The sequence below is a fragment of the Patella vulgata genome, chromosome 3 (assembly GCF_932274485.2).
Source record: "Patella vulgata chromosome 3, xgPatVulg1.2, whole genome shotgun sequence".
Taxonomy (NCBI): Eukaryota; Metazoa; Mollusca; class Gastropoda; family Patellidae; genus Patella; species Patella vulgata.
Window position 1 is genome coordinate 54893141 of NC_065881.2, and position 20214 is coordinate 54913354.

The window sequence follows — 20214 nt, forward strand, 5'->3', positions numbered from 1 at the left end:
TGAACAACCTGCTCTAAATGACGTCAGGCTGGTTCCTACGTCACTGCGCTATTCTGACTTCAATATAGAGTGACGTAGGAGCGAGTCTGACGTATTAGAGCAGGTTATCCAGTCTATATATTTCTATGTATAATTATAGACTGGACAACCTGCTCCAAATGACGTCAGGCTGGTTCCTACGTCACTGCGCTATTCTGGCTTCATATATGCAAGTCAGAAAAGGAGTGACGTAGGAGCGAGTCTGACGTATTAGAGCAGGTTATCCAGTCCATAGAAATATATAAATAGACTAGAATGGCCACGGCCAATCAAAAGCCGCTTTCGCGACATTTATATATTTCTATGATCCAGTCTATGTATAATTATTTTTGTTAGTTACGTGATCTCGCTTGGGCGAGATTTGGTAAGTTGACATGCGCATTGCCTGTTTTGCCCAGTGTATCCGGTTCCGGTCTGAATTTTTTTTTAATCAACAGTCTGTGGGTGACATTTTCAATTGCGCTCCTATGTTACCGGAAAAGAGCTTTGCGCGGTGCTTTTAGACCGGAGGCTCAGCGCGGGGGGAGGGGGTGTCCATCAAATGGGCACAAAACCAGACCCTACTTTTCTAGAGTAAAATTTTGCGTAGAATACGATGCCGAGTGGTAATCAGTCCGCCGCTGGGGCGTTTTCGAGATATTCGGGGTCAAAGGTCAAATGAGTTCATTTGCACTGAAAGTGAATGCACAATCATTCTTGTATTAGGAAATAAGCTGAAAATGATCGAAAGTAATTAAACTTTAAATAAAAATGTAAACTTGCTAAATTCACCTTTAGTCTTAGTGACCCTGGAGGTCAAAAAGTGAAATTTACCGTTTTTGCACTAGGAAGATTTAAAGCGATAAAATGTCAACGTAAAATATAAAAATTAAAGCGAAACCTGTTCTAATTAATAATAGGAACATTTCAACTTTATCTTTAGGGGGTCTTAGCACCGAACTTTCACTTCGGAACGTCGAAAATGATCTTGCATAACAGAACCAACACACTTTGAAACCTGTTTCAAAAATACGTAAAAATCTGTCAAATCGAAATCTCTCCGATTTATTTTCACAACGATTGTTATACATAATGATACATAATAGTTTTAGTGTTGGACTCGAGTCTGCAGGCCGCGTGGATTTCCGAGAATCCCAGTATAGGAAAACCGACGTTAATCTGTGAAGGGAAAACACGTATCTGGCGACGAGATTAAAAGTTTGCAAACTTTTTATGATTTTTTTATGAATTTCACCGGATCATGGACGCAGATAAAACCGACGAATGCATTGTACATAGTAGTTCACAGGATATATATGTCGTATTGGTAAATGTTAGCGGGGAAAATTTTGGCAGGCTTTGTGACGCGGCCTGCAGGCTGGAGTCCAGCCCTGGAACTATTTAATTGTTTTTTTCAGACAACTAGTATCATTATGAATAGCATTCGTTGTAAAACTAATTCGGAGAGATTTTGATTTAACAGTTTTTACGTATTTTTGAAAAAGGCTCCGAAGCGTTATGGTTCTGTTATGCAAGATCATTTTCGACGTTCCAAAGTAAAAATTTGGTGCTAAGACCACCTAAAAATAAAATTTAAATGTTCCTATTATTAATTAGATCTTTAAATCTTCCTAGTGCTAAAACGGAAAATGTGACCTTTTGACCTCTGGGGTCACAAAGAACAAAGGTGAATTTAGCAAGTTTACATTTTTATTGAGTGTGATTACTTTCGATCATTTTCAGCTTATTTTCATGATACAAGAATGACCGCGAATTCACTTTCGGTGCAAATGAACTCATTTGACCTTTGACCCCGAATATCTCGAAAACGCCCCAACGGCGGACTGATTACCACTCGGCATCGTATTCTACGCAAAATTTTACTCTAGAAAAGTTAGGTCTGGTTTTGTGCCCATTTGATGGACCCCCCCGCGCTGAGCCTCCAGACTATTTAGAGCTTCGCTCTATATTAAAATTTCAACTAAAAAAAAATTCGGTAAAAGATAGTTACTTCTATGACGGGACTGCTCATTCCGGTTAACAGGACGGTTTTACACAACAAAAATAAGTGACAAGCAGGCTGATTTCTTAACAGCAGAAAAAGCACGTGCAACAACAAGAATAATAATAATAATAATAAAAATAATAATAATAATGAGTTTTTGTATAGCGCAGCTTATCCATAAAAACCCTCAAGGCCCTTGGAGATGGTATGAAGCGTATCAATGTTACAATGTTCAGTTATAGTATGAGTTGAAAAGAAATGTTTTCAGTTTTGACTTTAAAGTTCCGAGATTATCACATCGCCTTAAATCAATATCAATTGCGTTCCAGAGTAATGGTGCAGCATGGGAAAATGACCTGTACCTGAAGGTCTTCATATAGTAGCCTGGATTGTAAAATCTCAGTTGGTTTCTTGATCTGAGGTCGCGTGTAGGAATGTAATTGTGTATCAGCTCTTGAAGGTACGAAGGGGATGAATCGTTGACACATTTAAATACTGTACATAGTAACTTATATTCAATGCGCAATTTGTCAGGGGGGGGGGGCAGTACAATCCTTTCAGAATAGGTGTGATATGGTTGAATTTTGGAGACAATGATATAATTCTGGCCGCTTTGTTTTGGACACATTGTAGCTTGTTTCCTAGAATATGTGGAATACCCCACAGCAAACCATTGCAATAATCCAGCCTGGAAAGGACCAAGGCACGAGCTAACGTATGATCAGCTTCGTGACTTATCAGGTGGAACACGAAGGTGGAAATAGCAAATTTTGCATAGATGGTTAACTGGTTTTCCCACCGACAGATCACTATCCAGGAATACTCCAAGGTTTTTGGCTGAATAGGAGAAGGCTATATCTGAGTCTCCGATCGTTATGGATTGTTCAAGCATGTTTGACCGCTGATGTTTAGTGCCTATTAAAACCGCCACAGTTTTGTCATCCTTAAGTTTCAGCATATTAGTGGTCATCCATTACTTTATCGATTTGGTACATGCAGTTATTTTTTCGAATTTCTGCAAAGATGCTGATGGCTCGAAACTTCCAATTATCTGAGTGTCATCTGCATATGCATGATGATCCAGTGCATGACGGTCAATGATGTTAGATACAGATGCAGTATAGAGTACAAACAACACTGGGCCCAAAACAGAGCCTTGTGGTATACCATGTTTTAACAGTACTGGTGGTGATACTGTTTTACCTATTAACACTTTCTGCGATCGATTTTTTAAATAGTATTTTCGCCAACTCAGTGCAGCGTCTGTGATACCAAACTGACTGGAGAGACGGTTCACCAATACATCGTGATTTATAGTATCAAACTCTGCAGATAGGTCGATCCAAACCAAGGCGGCACATCTTCCATTATCTACCGCTACCCGAAGATCAATTGTTACCCTTATTAAGGCGGTCTCTGTGGAATGATTTTGACTATAGGCTGACTAAAATTTGTCTAATACTCCACTTGTGGTTAAGTGATTAATAAGTCGCTTATTTACGACTTTCTCAATTATTTTGGAGATGAAAGGAAGGTTCGAGACGGGTCGATATTTCTTCAAAGTGTTAGGATGGAGGTTATCTTTCTTCAATAAGGGGCGTACTACAGCTGTTTTGTAAGTGTCAGGAAATGTAGAGGTTTCGAGGCTAAGATTGACTATTGAGGTGATCACAGGAAGTAGAATATCAATATGTTGAATAACAATACTCGTTGGCACAGGGTCCAAGAGACACGTCGTAGGTTTGGATGACAGAACTGTTTTCGTGGTAGATGGCGCATGCTTGTCTAGTAGACCAGTTATCGTGATATAATTTGGCAAGGTCATTCACAGAAGATTTTGCGGTGTTTAGAATAAGATCAGAATTTCGTAAATCGTTTCCGAAATCACTAGTATTGATGGACTTGATGTTTCTGCGGGTTAACTCCCGTTTCAAAGATTTAGGTCTGGACAGTGCACTCTTCAGAAATCTGGTGGTCTCCAACTTTCACCCTACCAACGACATTAGAATCATCCAATGACAGTACGAGATCGAGTGTGTTACCCGATTTATCCGTTGGTGTATTTACATGAACCTGTAACGAGTGCTCATCAAGCAGTGAAGCAAATAAGCGAGCTTCGTTTGACTGTGGTTTGTTCACATGTTAAAATCCCCCAGGAATATAGTTTTGTTATTTGAATTATCAGCAAGAACATCTGTTATTTCGCCTAAGAAATTGTTAAATTAGAGTTTGTTTTTCTTTGACGATGGTGGGTGATATATACAAACAAGAGTACATGTCTCACCATCAAATTGAACTTGAACCCTCAAATCTTCAAACGATCTGAAACACGATCATTTACATTTGCAGAAGTGATTTCAATTGTATTCTTGTGCAGGATTGCTATTCCCCCTCCTCTTGACCTTACTCGTGCTTTGTGTAGGAAAGGGTATTTGGGTGGGGTCAGCTGTGCAATAATAGATTCATCGCCTGCTGTTTTGAGCCAGGATTCGGTCAGGACCAGAACATCAAAATCTTTTTCAGTAAGCAAGTCATAAATTTCATTTGATTTATTGCGAGACGATTGGCAGTTGAGTAAACCAACATTCAGAAATGAATTGATTTTTAAATTCTGCTTTTTTCTACCGGCGGTGCACCACCTCCGAGTTTACTAGCACTTTGTAACGTGACTAGTTGAAAATTTCAGTAAATTAACCCAGTGATTACGTTTCTAGTGTAAGGAAAGATTTGTAATATAAGAATCTTCAATGAAAAAAATGGAATTAAACAGTTAGAAGGTTTAATGGATCCATGTGATTTAAAGCGTCGACACATGGATCCAAAATTTTCACAGTCTACAACAGAATACAATACAGAACAGCTGTTTTCATCCGCAAAAAAAAATAGTACCTAAAATTCATGTACATTATATAGGTTTAAACGTCAAATGAGGTCAAATGAATAGAGACGTCTTTAATATATACTAAATATTCGTATCATTCCAAATCCACAATAAAACAGTGAGAAAAAGGAAAATCTAAGTAATGGCAATCTAATTAACATAAAATTTACGACATAATCGATTCTTCAATGTTTTGATGGTGATCATGAAGAAAATACATCTGTTCTCAGGAATCCGATAAGATTTTCAAAAAAAAAGATCACTAGAATTATAGATTTTTATTCCACAAAGTCGAAAGGTATGTTAGATTTTTCATTCAGTCAAGTTAGAGCGAGTTTATTGCCGTCCTTTGAGCTCCAAACCCGATAGAAATGAAGGCGGAAGTGGCCATAATAGTTTTAGAGATCACTACGTGATGGCGCTCCCGCGTCGCGACAAACGGGGCCGATTTGTCGAGTCATTAGAGAGAACATTGCTATGTTGTTTCAAGATTAGCTGTTCTCTTGAGAATTTAATCACTAAGTTGTAATTTAGGTCGACCATGGCTGACCATGTCAAATTAGATTGAAAATAAGGAAGGTTTTAACTATGTCCATTGGTTTAACGCTTCATTGGTCACTATTTAAGTCATTGGAATTAGCTGTGTGATTTTATACCGCAAATTAAACAAAATTTATCAAATATTCTACCACAATAACTGGGTCACAGTTTCCTTATCATGTAAGGAAGATGTTCATCAAACTAAAATAATAATTAATGTCATATTTTAACCCAAAACACTGTAGCATTGTAGAACTTCCACAAGGAGCAGCCAGCTAGCCAGCCCCTCACAGTTTGAAATCAGGCCACTGATAATTTTTATAACAGTAAACAGAACAACATACAAAACACACAAAAAACATAGGAGATAAAACCGTGAATACTTTGTGGATGTTTATGAGTTAATATCTTCACCGCAAACACTGCGATGGACGATGAAAAATCTATTAACTGTTACTGTCTATTCAAGAACTTCTTAATGGGGATCTTAACTCAGTTCCAGCCAAACAATCACAAAATATTTACTTCTCAATATAAACCACTGAATACTTTGTTACTATCTTAGTGCTAACAGAGATCAGTTTAGTAAATATATCATTTATTTACATCAGGTATATAAAACAGCAACATAAATACAACAGGAACATAATATTAAACAGAAACAAAACTACACCAAGAACATAAACAATAACATCAACACGGTACATTAATATAGTATATGACTATATTTCAACCATTTCGCCCTTCGCCTCGACAGCGGATAAACTCGGCCTCTGCTCCTCTCTTCGCTCCCCGCTCGTCTTTCGTCTGTGTCTCCTCCCTGTCAGTTAACTGGTGGTTAAATACCTTATCTTAATTTCGCTGACTGATATAACTATATATGGAATTGCTAGTCTTTAATAGTAGGTACGTGTTTAGAACAAAGTGTATAGTTTGAAAAGCCGATACCATCTATTAACAAAAACCAACTGGGGTCAATGAGTTCAATTTGATGATGTAAGTTATCGAGCACGTTGTCACAAATTTGACAAAAACTATAGCCTCTATCACGTTTGCACAAGGTTTTCAAATTATGATTCTTATTTTGCAATTAGCTTGTTTCCAGACGCATCTATCCCAACAGATGGTGTACATAAATAACATCTAGATTCCAGGCCGGTTGTCGAACCATAAAATATATTAAGACGCAGTTTTGAATTCTTGCTTACATAATCCATAAATCCAGCCGCGGACCCATTAGCAATCTTAGGAAATGAAATGAAATGAAACGAAATGGAGTTTAACGTCCTACTTGCAATCTTAGAAGAAAAGACGATGTAACGTTTCCAAACGTTAGCCGCTCTGTCAGACTTTATATTTGTTCATTAGACTTATACTTGAATATAGCTATATAAAAACATGTTTAATATTGCTACATATTCATTTTAGTCCCGTGAAAAGCAAGATTGTTTATTTTTACATATTGAATTTGGCGCTGCTCTGCTACACAATATGCAATCCGATTGTCTATGATTCTAGCTGCGTTCGCACTACATGCGCATTCAATGCGAATTCCGGAGACCGGCCTCGGGAATTCGGATTGGTTTGTCTCGGATTAAAAGCGGTGCGTCATATTACAGCTTTTTCGGATTGAATTCAAATTAAAACGCGCCACACTGAATGCGCCGAACTAGCAGAAGTGAAGGTCATCCGTATCCAAGGTGGAGCGCCCGTCATTCATATTCGTGCTGTTCTGTTTAATGTTTAATTTCTTAAGGCGAGCAAGGCTACATCAGCGATGCCGGGTCTTGCATTTTCGGCTTCTTGTCATTAAGCGTCTGCACCAGAATCAAAATGGATAATATTAGATTGATTTTAGTGTTTATAGCCAATCAAAATTGAAGTATCTACTAAAATTTGGATTTTATCCATAGTTAAGATTTTGAGAAATAGTGCCCTGATCGCGTTTGCTATGCATCACCAAGTATGTGCATGCACTTCACTGTCGATTCTGTACTAGCGAAGATACATTTTATAATTAAAATCCTTTCAGCACTAAACATGCATAATGTAAATCAATAAATTTTGTTGACAATTTCATCAAACAACATACAACACATGCTGGAGACTAGACTCTCTAGACACAAGACGTCTGGAGCTAGCCTGTCGTGCCCCTAAGGTCTAAGCCTTATATGATCGGCTGTGATCTGAACACACCATATCTTTGTATTTGGATTTCTAACTGGTTATGTTACCGCAGTATATGTTTCAGTGAGGCGGGGCTACGGTTATGTCATAATCCTGAAGCAATGGTCCGAGAAATCCCTCTCTGTCCATTACTGGATTGGCTTCTGATACTCGAGCTTTTGGGAGAGTGTGTGTATTCTTTCCGTTCAATCAAATCTATCCCAAGTACAGCAACATGACAGCCCTTCGTTTAATCTGAGGTCTTTCCTAAAATTTTGGACAGTGATTTAAGGTATTAAAAACGGTGAAAGTATTCTTCGTCTTCATATAGTATTGTTTACATTGTATTCGTGATGGTAGCCTCATTTGTCTCGCAATTAGTTTTTCTGCAATATTCTGCTGTGCACTGGTTAATTGGGCATAATAAAATCGTGAGTCATGACGTAACGTTATGTAAACATATTTGGTCCAATTTGGAGCTTTGTTTAAAATTTAACGATTTTGTTACGCAGTTAGCTATTGGTTGTTAATCGAACGATTGACCAGTCATAATTTGCAACAAAAATTTCCTTCCACTAAAGTAGTGTAAAGTCGGATTAGCTCTAATCAAACCAAACACCGCGAGGAGTATGCGGTTATGTAGGCTATACCCCAATTGATTTGTGTTTGCAATATTAATTTTAATTCAGATTATTTGACCCATTAATTGCAATGAAGACGGGTGCGTTCTGTAAACCCGCCTTCGTTATAGCCCAGTCGGGGCAGAACGGTAGGACGTTAAACCCCATTTCATTTCATTTGACTTCATTGCAATGAAGACGGAACATGTCCGCGTTCAACTGTATTGAGATAACATTGCACCATGTGTTAAAACTACACCTGCAGGAAATTGCCCATGGTATTCTTCCTACGAACTTTTAAAATAAGAGTTTATTTATTAGGTAATTTTCAAATACACCTTTTTTATGGAGAAATTTTATATGTGTACGTTTACAATACTTATAAATGAAACATAATTACTTACCTTTCAGAAAAAGAAAAATCGAGAAAATAATATCTAAGGTTGACATTAATTTCATTGTTTTTAAACCTATTAAAATGTTGCCAGTTTATCTACGACAAAGGATACTGTGTGCTGCATCATGTATTTATACACCACAGGAACAGATAATATTGATCCGTGTGTGTGTATATATAAATAACTGCCATATTGAAACTGATGTGTATTACAAAAAAACGATACACATCAATATCTAAATTTTTACTCTTGTCACCCATCTCTTACGAAACGAAACATCCCATATAACCTAGCTAGACGAATTTGTACAATTGTGCCCAATCAAGATGTCAAAGTTCAGAGACTACAGAAACTAAAAGGTTTCTTATTAAAACAAAAATATTCAGGTAAATTAATAGACGATGCTAACCAAAGAGCATTGAGTATGGGTCAAAGCGTGTTAAGACAACCTAAAGTTCCTGTAAACTCTGATAAAATGAATGTTGCTTTAGTTACTACATTCAATCCGTCCCCGGAAAATAGGACATCTATCATTGAAAATTACAACCATAGGCCTATCCTTAAAAATAGCCAAACGATGGATAAAATATTGAGAAAAACAAATAATTTATCATGTAACTATGGCACTGTGACGTCATAGATTATTGTTAATAGAATTATTGTATAATAAATGCCCGAAGGGCCGCTATCGCTGTGAAAACGTTATCATAAAAATGTAGGGGTGTTTTTTTTTGCCATCTTTAATTTCAATTATATATTACCAAAGAGCAGCGTTAATTAATTATTCTACATCAAAATGTACATGAATCAAATGTATCAAAAAAAAGTAGGGGATATTCAGAACCAATAAAAAACTGCGGAAATGCACTGCTGTTTTTATTAGAGGTAACCAGTGTATGTTAATAACAGGCCAATAAGGTGGCTTATCTGACGGCCCCATTTCACTCGCAAAGAGATACACTGTCAAAAGTGAAAATGGACGTTTTTGATTTTTGTCTTAATAATGAGTAATTGCTCCACTAAACCTCAGACATTCAGCAATTCGTCGTGGCATGCTCCTAAACAACCGTCCAATCACGATTTTGTTCAATCTGACCCACTCCTCTTGCAGTGCCACGGCCAATTCTTGCAGTGTTGTCGGTTGACGTTGGCGTCGACGAACACGTCTCCCGATCATGTCCCAGGCATGCTGTATAGGGGAAAGGTCAGGCTGGCCAGGGCATGGTGACGCTGGAGGTAGTCATTCACGACACGAGCGCGGTGGGCACGGGCATTATCATCTTAAAAGATGAAACGTCGGCCTGCGCGTTGAGCAAAAGGCAGAACTATCGGTGCCAGGATGCAAGTCCGTTCTACCAGTCATGATGATTCCTACCCACACCATAACAGACCCACGCCCGAATCTGTCATGCTGTCTGACGTTAACGTTAGCATGACGCTCATTTACACGCCTCCAAACGCGAGCAGGCCTATCGGTGAAATCCAGAGTAAATCTGGACTCATCTGAGAACTTTACACGCGCCCATCGACAATTACCCCAATTTCTACGCTGTCTATACCATTGACGCCTCTTTGCCATGTGCTGGCGAATTAATGGAGGCACAACATGTAGTTGTCGCGCATGCAAATGGGCTGCATGTAGCCGATTTCAAATCGTTTGGGGTGTAACTCGAATTCCTGTAACTTGGTACAGGTTTACAGAAAGCTGATTGGCCCTTTGTCCTCGATTTCACAGGACCTGTGTACGAATGTATCGATCCTGTGCTTGTGTAGTGGCTCTAGGACGACCTGAACGAGGTCTATCATCAACATTGTGTGTTTGTTGATACCGGTTCCACAGTCTGCTAATCACAGACTGTGACACAATAAGCATGCTGGCTACTGCTCGCTATGTAGAACCCATTTGAAGCATGCCAATCGCACGTAGACATTTACGCTAAACAGTAAATCTTATGCAAGTGCCGATAGGAAAGCAAACATGGATAGGAAACCAGCATGCGGCAGTTTTCATCAACCCTTCCTTGAAGTGTCAAATTTGACAATGAACCCCTCTATCTCACGTGTATGGCATGTCGCATGTGCAGCTCAGTGGTTCTTTGGGGCGATAAGTTCTTCATCTGTGAACATACTCTAAGCTTGGGCAGACGGTCAACTTTTCGTCGCTTGTTGCTGCAATAGGCAACTACTGGCAACTCCGAGCAATTGGCAACTCGAGGTCTCCCGTGTGCGCCGACTGGCAACGAGAAGCAATTTTTCCCCGGATGTATCCGGAATGCCGATATCACGTGATCATTCAAAATGGCGCCGTACATACAACAACAAAAGCAATAAGCGACAGCTTTGAGCATTTATTTGATAATGATGCGCAGAAGGCGGAGAAACAAATCCAAAGCCCACGGACCATGTTAATGTTGTTAGCTGTTCCATCTTGAAGTATCACATGACAGTAGAGCGCTCGCTGATTTGGACAGTTAACCAGTTGCTTGTTGCCTGTTGTCGCCTACCGCCGCAGACGAGCAATTTTGAAGCAACAGATGAACAATTTCTCGGCGACGAGCGACTTTCTGTTGTCGAATATCAAACATGTTTGATATAATTTGGCAACGAGAAGCAACTCGGAGCAACAGCAGGCAACTATTGTTGCCCGTTGGCGCAGACGAGCGATTTTTTCTTTCAACGACCAGCGATTTCACTGTTGTCTGAAAGTTGCTCGAAAAAGTTGCCCGTCTGCGCCTGGCTTTAAGGCGTGTCAAGTGTCCATGACTATTTATATTACAACCTGCATAGGTATTTGCATTTCAATATCCCCTACTTTTTTTTATGAAGAGTATATAAAGAAACAGGTTTTATTACGCTAAACGAGAGAAGCAGAAGACATAAACTCAAATTCATTTATAAAATTATAAACGGCCTTTCTCCATCTTATCTTCGTGATTTAATCTTGACAAGAAGCGTGCATTATAATCTCCGAAACACATGCCTACCTGAATATAAATGTAAAACAAATATTTTCTATAATTCTTTCATACCATCGTCAATCAGAGAATGGGACAAATTAAGTGCAGACACAAAAAATTCAATATCTCTAAATATTTTCAATATGAAACTTACGGCTCAAGATTCAACACCACCAAAAACCTTTTCGTTTGGATCCCGCATAAACCAAATCATTCATTGTAAACTGCGTCTCTCTTGCAGCAATCTAAACGGACATAAAGGTTTACGTCACATTTCTGACAATCCATGCTGTAGATGTGGTCATCAATTTGAAGATACTGAACATGTTTTATTGAATTGATCCAATTCAGATGCCCGAAATAATACAATAAATAATTTACCGACTATCCATCGAAACACTATTGTCGTTTTGCACGGAATTGACGACATAGAAAACTCACTCAATATTTTTAAAATTGTCCACTAGTTTTCCGAAATCACCAGACGGTTCAAGGGACAACTATAACGCACTGATTTTAACTATATTTTCACTTGTACATTACTTGCCTATTTCTAAAATGCAAATCCATTCCAGAGACAGCTAAAACACAATCACTGTAATTATAATTTCACGTGTACATTGATTATTTATTTCTAAAATGTAAATATATATCTGACAGGGAGGGGGGTTTAATATAGGCTACGCCTGTTCCCCAAACCCTTGTATCTGAATAAAAAAAAACCAAAAATAAAAAAAAAACCTAAGCACCCCAAATATCCAAATTTTTATACGCCCATATTTCCATGTGGACGTATATTGTCGTTGCCCCTGTCCGTCCGTCCGGACTTCCGTCCACAATTTGTCTGTAGACACCCTACATGTCACAATGTTTATCCGATTTTGAATAAACTTGAAATATAGGTTTATTTCCCAAAGATTTCAGTTCCTTTCGATATTGGCATGTATCGAATAGTAACTTCATGGATTATGGCTCCTGATGGTACGAAAAATCTCGTTTTTCGCGTGAGGACACTCTAGAGGCCACAATTTTTATCCTATACTTCATGTATATTTACCCGAATATTTCTGTATCTTTCGTTATTCGCGTATATCGGATTATGGCCCCTTATTGTACGACAAATCGCGTTTTTAGCTTGTGGACCCTCTAGGGCTCACAATTTTTATCCGATTTTAAAATCGGTTCAATTATATCACCGTTACACCATAATGACGGTTGAGTTCGAATTTTGTGAAAATCGGACCGAAATTTCCCGACAAAAAAGGAAGCTCCACCTACGTAAATAGTGTAAAAGTATATAATACCAAGGTTGTGGACCCTCTAGAGGTCACAATTTCTATCCGATTTTGACGAAACTTAAAATATGTTTATATCCCAAAGATCTCGGTTCTTTCGATATTCGCGCATATCGGACTTTTCTGGATTATGGAGACTGGTTGTACGGAAATTTACGTTTTTAGCGTGTGGACTCTCTATTGAGGTCACATTTTTTTTTTATCGGATTTAAAGATAGGTTGCCAGGCAACGAAACAAACGCCAACAGCAGCTAAATCGTCCGGGCGGTCGATAAGAGAGGAGAAAGAAATGCGGTTTAACGTCAACTCGACACAAACAAGGTCATTTCGGGACTAACATATGGTTCAATTTTGATTTCAATAAATCGCTTGCACGTAGGGGTCTTTAGCAGTGAGAGGAAACCAGAGGACCCGGAGAAAACCCACGAGGTTGGACAGGCGACCTACTTCTTGTCACGTACAACCAGGGAATCGAAACCACGCTAGTTGACTCAATGACAGACCTTATGATACAGCGTGCACGCGTTAATCATTCAGCCATCCACCCCACACTCCTCCCCGGGAATATTTATTCATTTGTAGATAATGGGGGCATTTACAAGACCATTTTATAAGGATCAGATTATAAATTCCGTCGTTTGAGGGTTTAAAGGGTTCCACAAACTGAAAAGAGGGACTTTAACTCTGGAAGTAATTTACAAACATTGTTAAAATTTGATAGAATCTTTCGTCTTACTAATTTAAATAATGCATATAAACTATAAACTTCATACAGATCGGATGATAACTTTGGTTGTTAGAGCATTCACAAGGTTCAACAAAGTCAAACAGATAACTCTTCGTTTCACTAATTTAAAGATACATTATGGGAGATTAGATAAAGTGCTGGCAGTACTCACTATAATAGTTAAAAACTAGATTATGTAAAGGGAATTTGCTGTAAATTTCAGTCAAATTGATCCACTCTGAACCGAGAATTTAGAGGTTGAATTTTAGGACTAGCCTCGATCACCATTACTAAAGTCGATACGATAAAAAAAAAAACATAGTCTCGATTATCCATTGAGCGTTGAGCAGCAGATTGGATTCTAATCCAGTAAATATCGTAGGATAGCGATATGTTATCGAGAGATGATTATGGTCTGGATAAGTTAATTAATGTCTAATTAATACTTTAGATAACATTTCTGGCCTAAAGAAAGACCTGCAATAGGAAGATTTAGCTCTTATGTATGTTTCAATGATGCATATAAATTTCATACAGACTTGTTGTTAGAGTGTTTACAGGGTGAAACAAGGGTCATAACTCTAGAGCAGTGATTCTCAACCAGTGTGCCGCGAAATTTTGAACGGCACACAAAGAAAATGCAAAGAACCAGTGATCCCAAATGACTATTCACTGGTGTCTACTGATAAGTTCATAAGTTATTTAGTTTGAGTCATTCTATGTGTCTACGGTTTTTTGCTGTCTGACTTACCACGTTTTTATTTGGAAATATTCAAATATTTTTTATATATATTTAGCCAGGTGTGCCGCTATTTTTTCATGTGTTCCAAGGTTGAGAACCACTGCTCTAGACGTAACTAACAGAAATTTCGGAAATTCAAAAGGCTTCGTCATTTCACTAATTTAAATGATGCATATAAATTTCATACAGATTGGGTGATTCAACAAAGGTTCAACAAAGCAAATCACGGGCGATAACTCTAGACGTAATTAACAGCTTCTTTATTTCACTAATTGAAATGATGCATATAAATTTCATACAGATCAGATGAAACAAGGGCCATAACAGTAGAACTAATTAACGGAAATTGCTGAAATTTAATAGGCTTCTTTGTTTCGCTTTGAAACAAGGACCATAACTCTGGACGTAATTAACGAAAATTGTTGAAATTCAATAGAATTCGTCGTTACACTAATTTAAATAATGTATATAAATTTCACAAAGATCGGATGATAACGTTTGTCGTTAGAGCTTTCACATGGTTCGACAAAGTGAAACAAGGTGTATAACTCTAGACATAATTGACAGAAATTGCTGAAATTCAATAGGCTTCTTCGTTTTACTAATTTAAAGAATGCATATAAATTTCATACAGATCGGATGACAATTTTTTTTTCGTTGGGGCGTTCACAAGGGGCAATAAAGTGAAACAAGGGCCATAACTCTAGAACTAATTAACGGAAATTATTGAAATTAAACGGACTTCTTAATCTCGGTAATGTGAACAACATATATCAATTTCAAAACAATCAAATAATAAATGTGGCCTGTAGAGTGTTCACAAGACAGTATGGACGACGGACGGGGGCGACGGAAATATACGACAACATTTCTATATGCAGGGCGTACAAACACCGTTTCATTATCACCGTTGCACCATAATGATGGTTTAGTTCGAATTGCGTGAAAATCGGATCGGCACTGCCCGACAAACTTGGCCGCTCCCCATACGCAAATAGTTTAAAAGTAAGTGTGCAATACCCAGGTTGTACGAAAAATCGCTTCTTTTTTTTTTTACCTTGTTCTAGTTGTCCATCTCTTGCAAAATGCCCTTAGCAAAATGTCCTACAGAATACCAGTATAGAATTCTATAGAAAATCTATAGAGTTTTTTGGGGGGCGTGTCCCATTTTCTATAGGATAAAATTCTATAGTATTCTAGAGAATTTTGGGGGCCTGTAGGAAATAACGGCCCCAAATATTCTATAGTTTCTGTAGCGCACACCCTATAGTTTTTCCTACAGATTTATGGCAAAATTTCTATAGGAAAATACTGTAGTATTCTATAGGTTTTTTATTGCACTTTCTGTAGGAAATTCTACAGTTATAGGAATGAATACTGTAGTATTCTGTAGTTTGGAAATTGAGCCACTATAGTTTTCTGTAGGAATGGGTACTATAGAATTCTATAGACTTTTTTTTTTATTAAATCTTATTTTGGGAATAAATATAGCTGGCCCATGATTTCTTCTAAATTGATAAGCTTATTTTTCTCTCATGGATTCTTCTAAATTGATAAGCTTATTTTTTCTCTCATGGATTAATCTGAATTCTGTTGATGATTCACCAGCCGGAACCATGAAAATTTCTTTTCTTGGTAAAACTGAAATATAGGGAAAATATAAGGTAATAAAGTTAAATAAATAACAAAATCACATAAATCTTATCTAATTAAAGTAATTTAATATTATTGTTAAGAAAGTAATAAAGTATACTTATCTTTCTATCTTTAATCGAATCTGTGAAAAAACACCACCATTCTCTTCAGTTTCTTGTTAATACTAACATATTAAGTTGTTATACACTGAATTTTTGAATTTTAAATTCAGCCAATGGCCAAACAGATTTCAAGAGAGTACATTGGCTGTTAATTATAGTTTGTCGACAGGTACACACGGTTGACAGAATCTGGGTACAGAATCTGCTCTAGTCATTAAAATACTAACTAACCAGTCAGACTGTGTTCAAATAAACTGTGTCTTTATTTCATGGACTTATCTGAAGAATAATTTATTATCTGATATTTTTGTTCTGAACATCTACATTTACTGGCATTTTTTGGAGGGTGGGGTAGAGAATTCCTTTGAGTGTCAACATGTATCACTATTTCATTCATATTATATACATTATTTTATACTTTATATTTTATTTTTCGTGGTAAGCTTATTTTAGTTTGTCATTTGGTATCACAATAAATTAAGGAAAACTGCATCCAGGAAAATTATGTTGGAAAAGTTTACATAATTCACACAAGTGCATCACTAAATTCTATTGTAAACTATAGTATGAATAAAAGACATCGCCAATTTATGAAATCTGTAGTATAGAACATTGTTTCTACAATATTATGTAGGAAACTATAGTGGGCTATTTGTTAAAATGGTTTCAGTACAGTATACATATAAATTCTTAGTTTTCAACAGAATGTCATAGACAACTATAGGAATATACTACTGACTTGAGACAATAAGTTAGTTCTATAGAAAACTATAGTTTTTACCACCAAATCTATAGGAATCACAGCTGACATGAGAATACAAGTTAGTTCTATAGCAAAGGCTATAGAAAACTGAAGAATTACTCAACTGACTCGAGGATACAAGTTAGTTCTATAGAAAACTATAGCAGCACCAATGAATCTGTAGGTTTATTTTTTCCCAATAGTTTCTTATAGTATTCTATAGAATTCTATAGGAAATTACACTTGGAAAATATTCATCTACCAATCCTACACAAAACTATAGTACATGTTTTTGAATCTATAGTCATGTAAAACAAAATACAGAATGATTTAGTTTTACTGCAGCATCCTATAGAACCCCACAAACTTCTATTGAAACCTGTACTTTTTCTATATGACTTTTTCATAAGGGTGTTGGCGTATCTTGCATGGCAACCGCTTGTAGGCCTAATGTAATAGTGACAACATCAATATACGTGATATTATAATGTAATGTTAATAATAGTAGGGCTACTATTATATTAAAGTTTGATGTCATATTTTATTCATGTACAGATTGTAGAATCAGTGAATGCACGTGGCACTGGTACGTGCAAATTGTTGAAATACGATCAACAAGGTTGCTACAGTAGACTACTCACAGACCAACACTATATGATAAGACCTTATAGGATCACCAAGATTAGGCTCTACTCCACGAATAATAAAACCACGATTTTAATCGTAGCGCGAATCGTGTTCGAGGGTACCTAGCATTAGCAAAAAGCTTCGTCTGCAGAATATTCAGAAAGTGATTGAGCTTGACAGTTGAGACCGATATTTCCTACAGGCTCACAAATTTTTGATAATATCTCCACAACCTACAACTAACAAGACTTTTTCCTCCCTACGCTCGGTATAAGCACATCTGGATACTCTCCCTCCTACCCCCAAACTGTTACTCGTTAAGTGTTCCCAATCTTAGACACAAGTGTGTCTAAAAATGACCTTCGTAGATGGGAAAGAGGTCAGGTTTGTCACGTGTTCTTCTGGTTCGAGCACGGTATATTTTCAACATGGCTTCTACAGTTCTGCGAAGGTTGGGCTTGCGGTATATTAAATGTCGAGTTAGCATATTTAATGTTGAAACTCGCTGTGAAAAATACACGCGTAGCTTTGTAACAACATCAAGATTGTTAGCTGGTAAGTGCTCTGATAATGCCGACGCCTGGAATCTGTGCAATAAAGGTTTTATGTACCAGCCAGTGATTACTGAATGTCCAGTATGGAAAGAGCGTGATACAATATTGAATATAGACGAGATTGTCAAGACTCTATCAAATTCACAAGACCGGGAGAACGTCACGAAAAATAAAAAGCCATATTGTTTATTTTTTATGTAAATGTTGTCCCGCGCCTTTCGAAGAAAGTAGGGGACTATTAAAATGGTTCTGTCTGTCTGTATGTCCGCCCGTCCGTCTCCGTCAGTCTCTCGTCACACTTTTTTGGACACAATAACTCTCTTTCTAATAATAGTAATTGAGCTAGAGAGAATGTTCAAACTTAGGTCAATACTCAATGCCTTGATGAAGTTCGAAGATGAACATTTTCTGCTTCGGGTAAGCAGAGATAAGCAATTTGATTGGTTGATGCTTTGGGACACGATAACTTTAGTTCTAATTAAGCGAGAGTGATGAAACTTGGTGTATAGTTTCATTACATCAATACCTTGACTAAGTTCGATAATGAGCATTTTCTGCTCAGGGAAAGCAGAGCAATAAGCAATTTGATTGGTCGAGACTTTGGAACATAACAACTCTGCTTTTAATTGAGGTAGAATGTTTAAACTTGATGCATCACTGACTAGGGGGGACCACACCGGAAAATCTGGATGAACTTTCTCGGCCAATGGACTTGAAAAGAAGGCTAAAAGTAAGAGCTATTAAATTGGGTTTGTCTCAGGGTTGGTTCATGGACCTGAAAAACCTGTTTCACATGAATGATATATAAAGCTTGTAAAAATTCTGAATAACTACATAAAAACCAGTTAAAACTTTTAGGGAAGGATATTTATTTAATATATATCTCTTTTCAATCACTTTAGATCATTCTAATTTACTATAAAATCCTACAGAAGAAGTGAAACTATCCACACATTGACTTTTTTATATGCCTGTGTGTACTTTTGAAATGTAGATGTATATTTTCATCACCTCTGTCCACAATTGTATTTGAACGCCTATGTTTTGTATTATACTATGCACGCTTGATAACCTTAATAAAATGTATAGGAAGTGACATCACGCCACTACCTCCCCTGTAGATTGTACATGCCTATCTCACCATCCTCCTGTATAAAACCTAGCAATAAACACCTGATCTGATTATCTACTGCCTTCATAGATAGACATCATTATATAACAGCCTACAAGATGTCCAAGTTCTTAGTTATTATTGACGAGAGAATATTCCTGTAGTAGCTTTCATGTATCAAAGTCACTATCCTTCCATGATGTTATTACTACAGAATTTATGTTGGTTTTTTTTTTTTAAATCTTTATAGGTCGATTGTTCACAGAAAAACATGAATGGATTAATGTTACTGATGGTGTTGGCACAGTAGGCATCTCAGACTATGCTCAGGTAATTATTGAAGCAGTTTTCATCCAAATAGCACTTCCTATGCAATACTTGATAGGATAAATAAACATGCTTGGTGTTAATTTAGGCCATCTTTCAGTGATGAAAGTGATCATGAAAGTTTTCAAGTGTTGCCATCGCCCCAGTACGTGCATAATTTTTTGTGAACGCTCTAACGCCAAAAGTGATCATCCGATTGTTTTAAAATTGATATTATTTTGTTTACATTAGTGATATAAAGAAGCCTATTTAATTTCAATAATTTCTCTTAATTATTTCTAGAGTTATTGCCCTTGCTTCACTTTGTTACAGCTTGTGAATGCTCTAACATTAAAAGAATCCTATTGAATTTCAGCAATTTCCGTTTATTGCGTCTAGAGTTATGGCCCTTGTTTCACTTTGTTGAACCAATTGTGAACGCTTTAACGACAAAATTTATCATCCAGTCTTTGTGAAATTTATATGCATTATTTACATTAGTGACACGAAGAAGTCTATTGAATTTCAGCCATTTCTGTTAATTACTTTTAGAGTTATGGCCCTTGTTTCACTTTGTTCAACCTTGTGAATGCTCTTACACCAAGAGTTATCATTCAGTCTGTATGAAATTTATCTGCATCGGGTCATTTAGATTAGTTAAACAAAGGCTATTGAATTTCAGCAATTTACATTAATTACTTCTAGAGTTATGGCCCTTGTTTCACTTTGTTGAACCGTGTTCATACTCGATTGATGAAAGTTATCATC

At 37.1% G+C, this 20214-nt stretch overlaps 1 protein-coding gene across 1 annotated transcript in view; it reads right to left on the reverse strand.

Annotated features, from left to right (window-relative positions):
• Window positions 1–17830, reverse strand: part of LOC126815424 (uncharacterized) — a 79359-nt gene extending 61529 nt beyond the window's left edge. Inside the window, exon 1 of the mRNA XM_050541059.1 lies at window positions 17713–17830. The gene's annotated coding sequence lies outside the window, so the exon portion shown is untranslated. The remainder of the gene's footprint in view (window positions 1–17712) is intronic.
• Between the last annotated feature and the right edge of the window lie 2384 nt (window positions 17831–20214).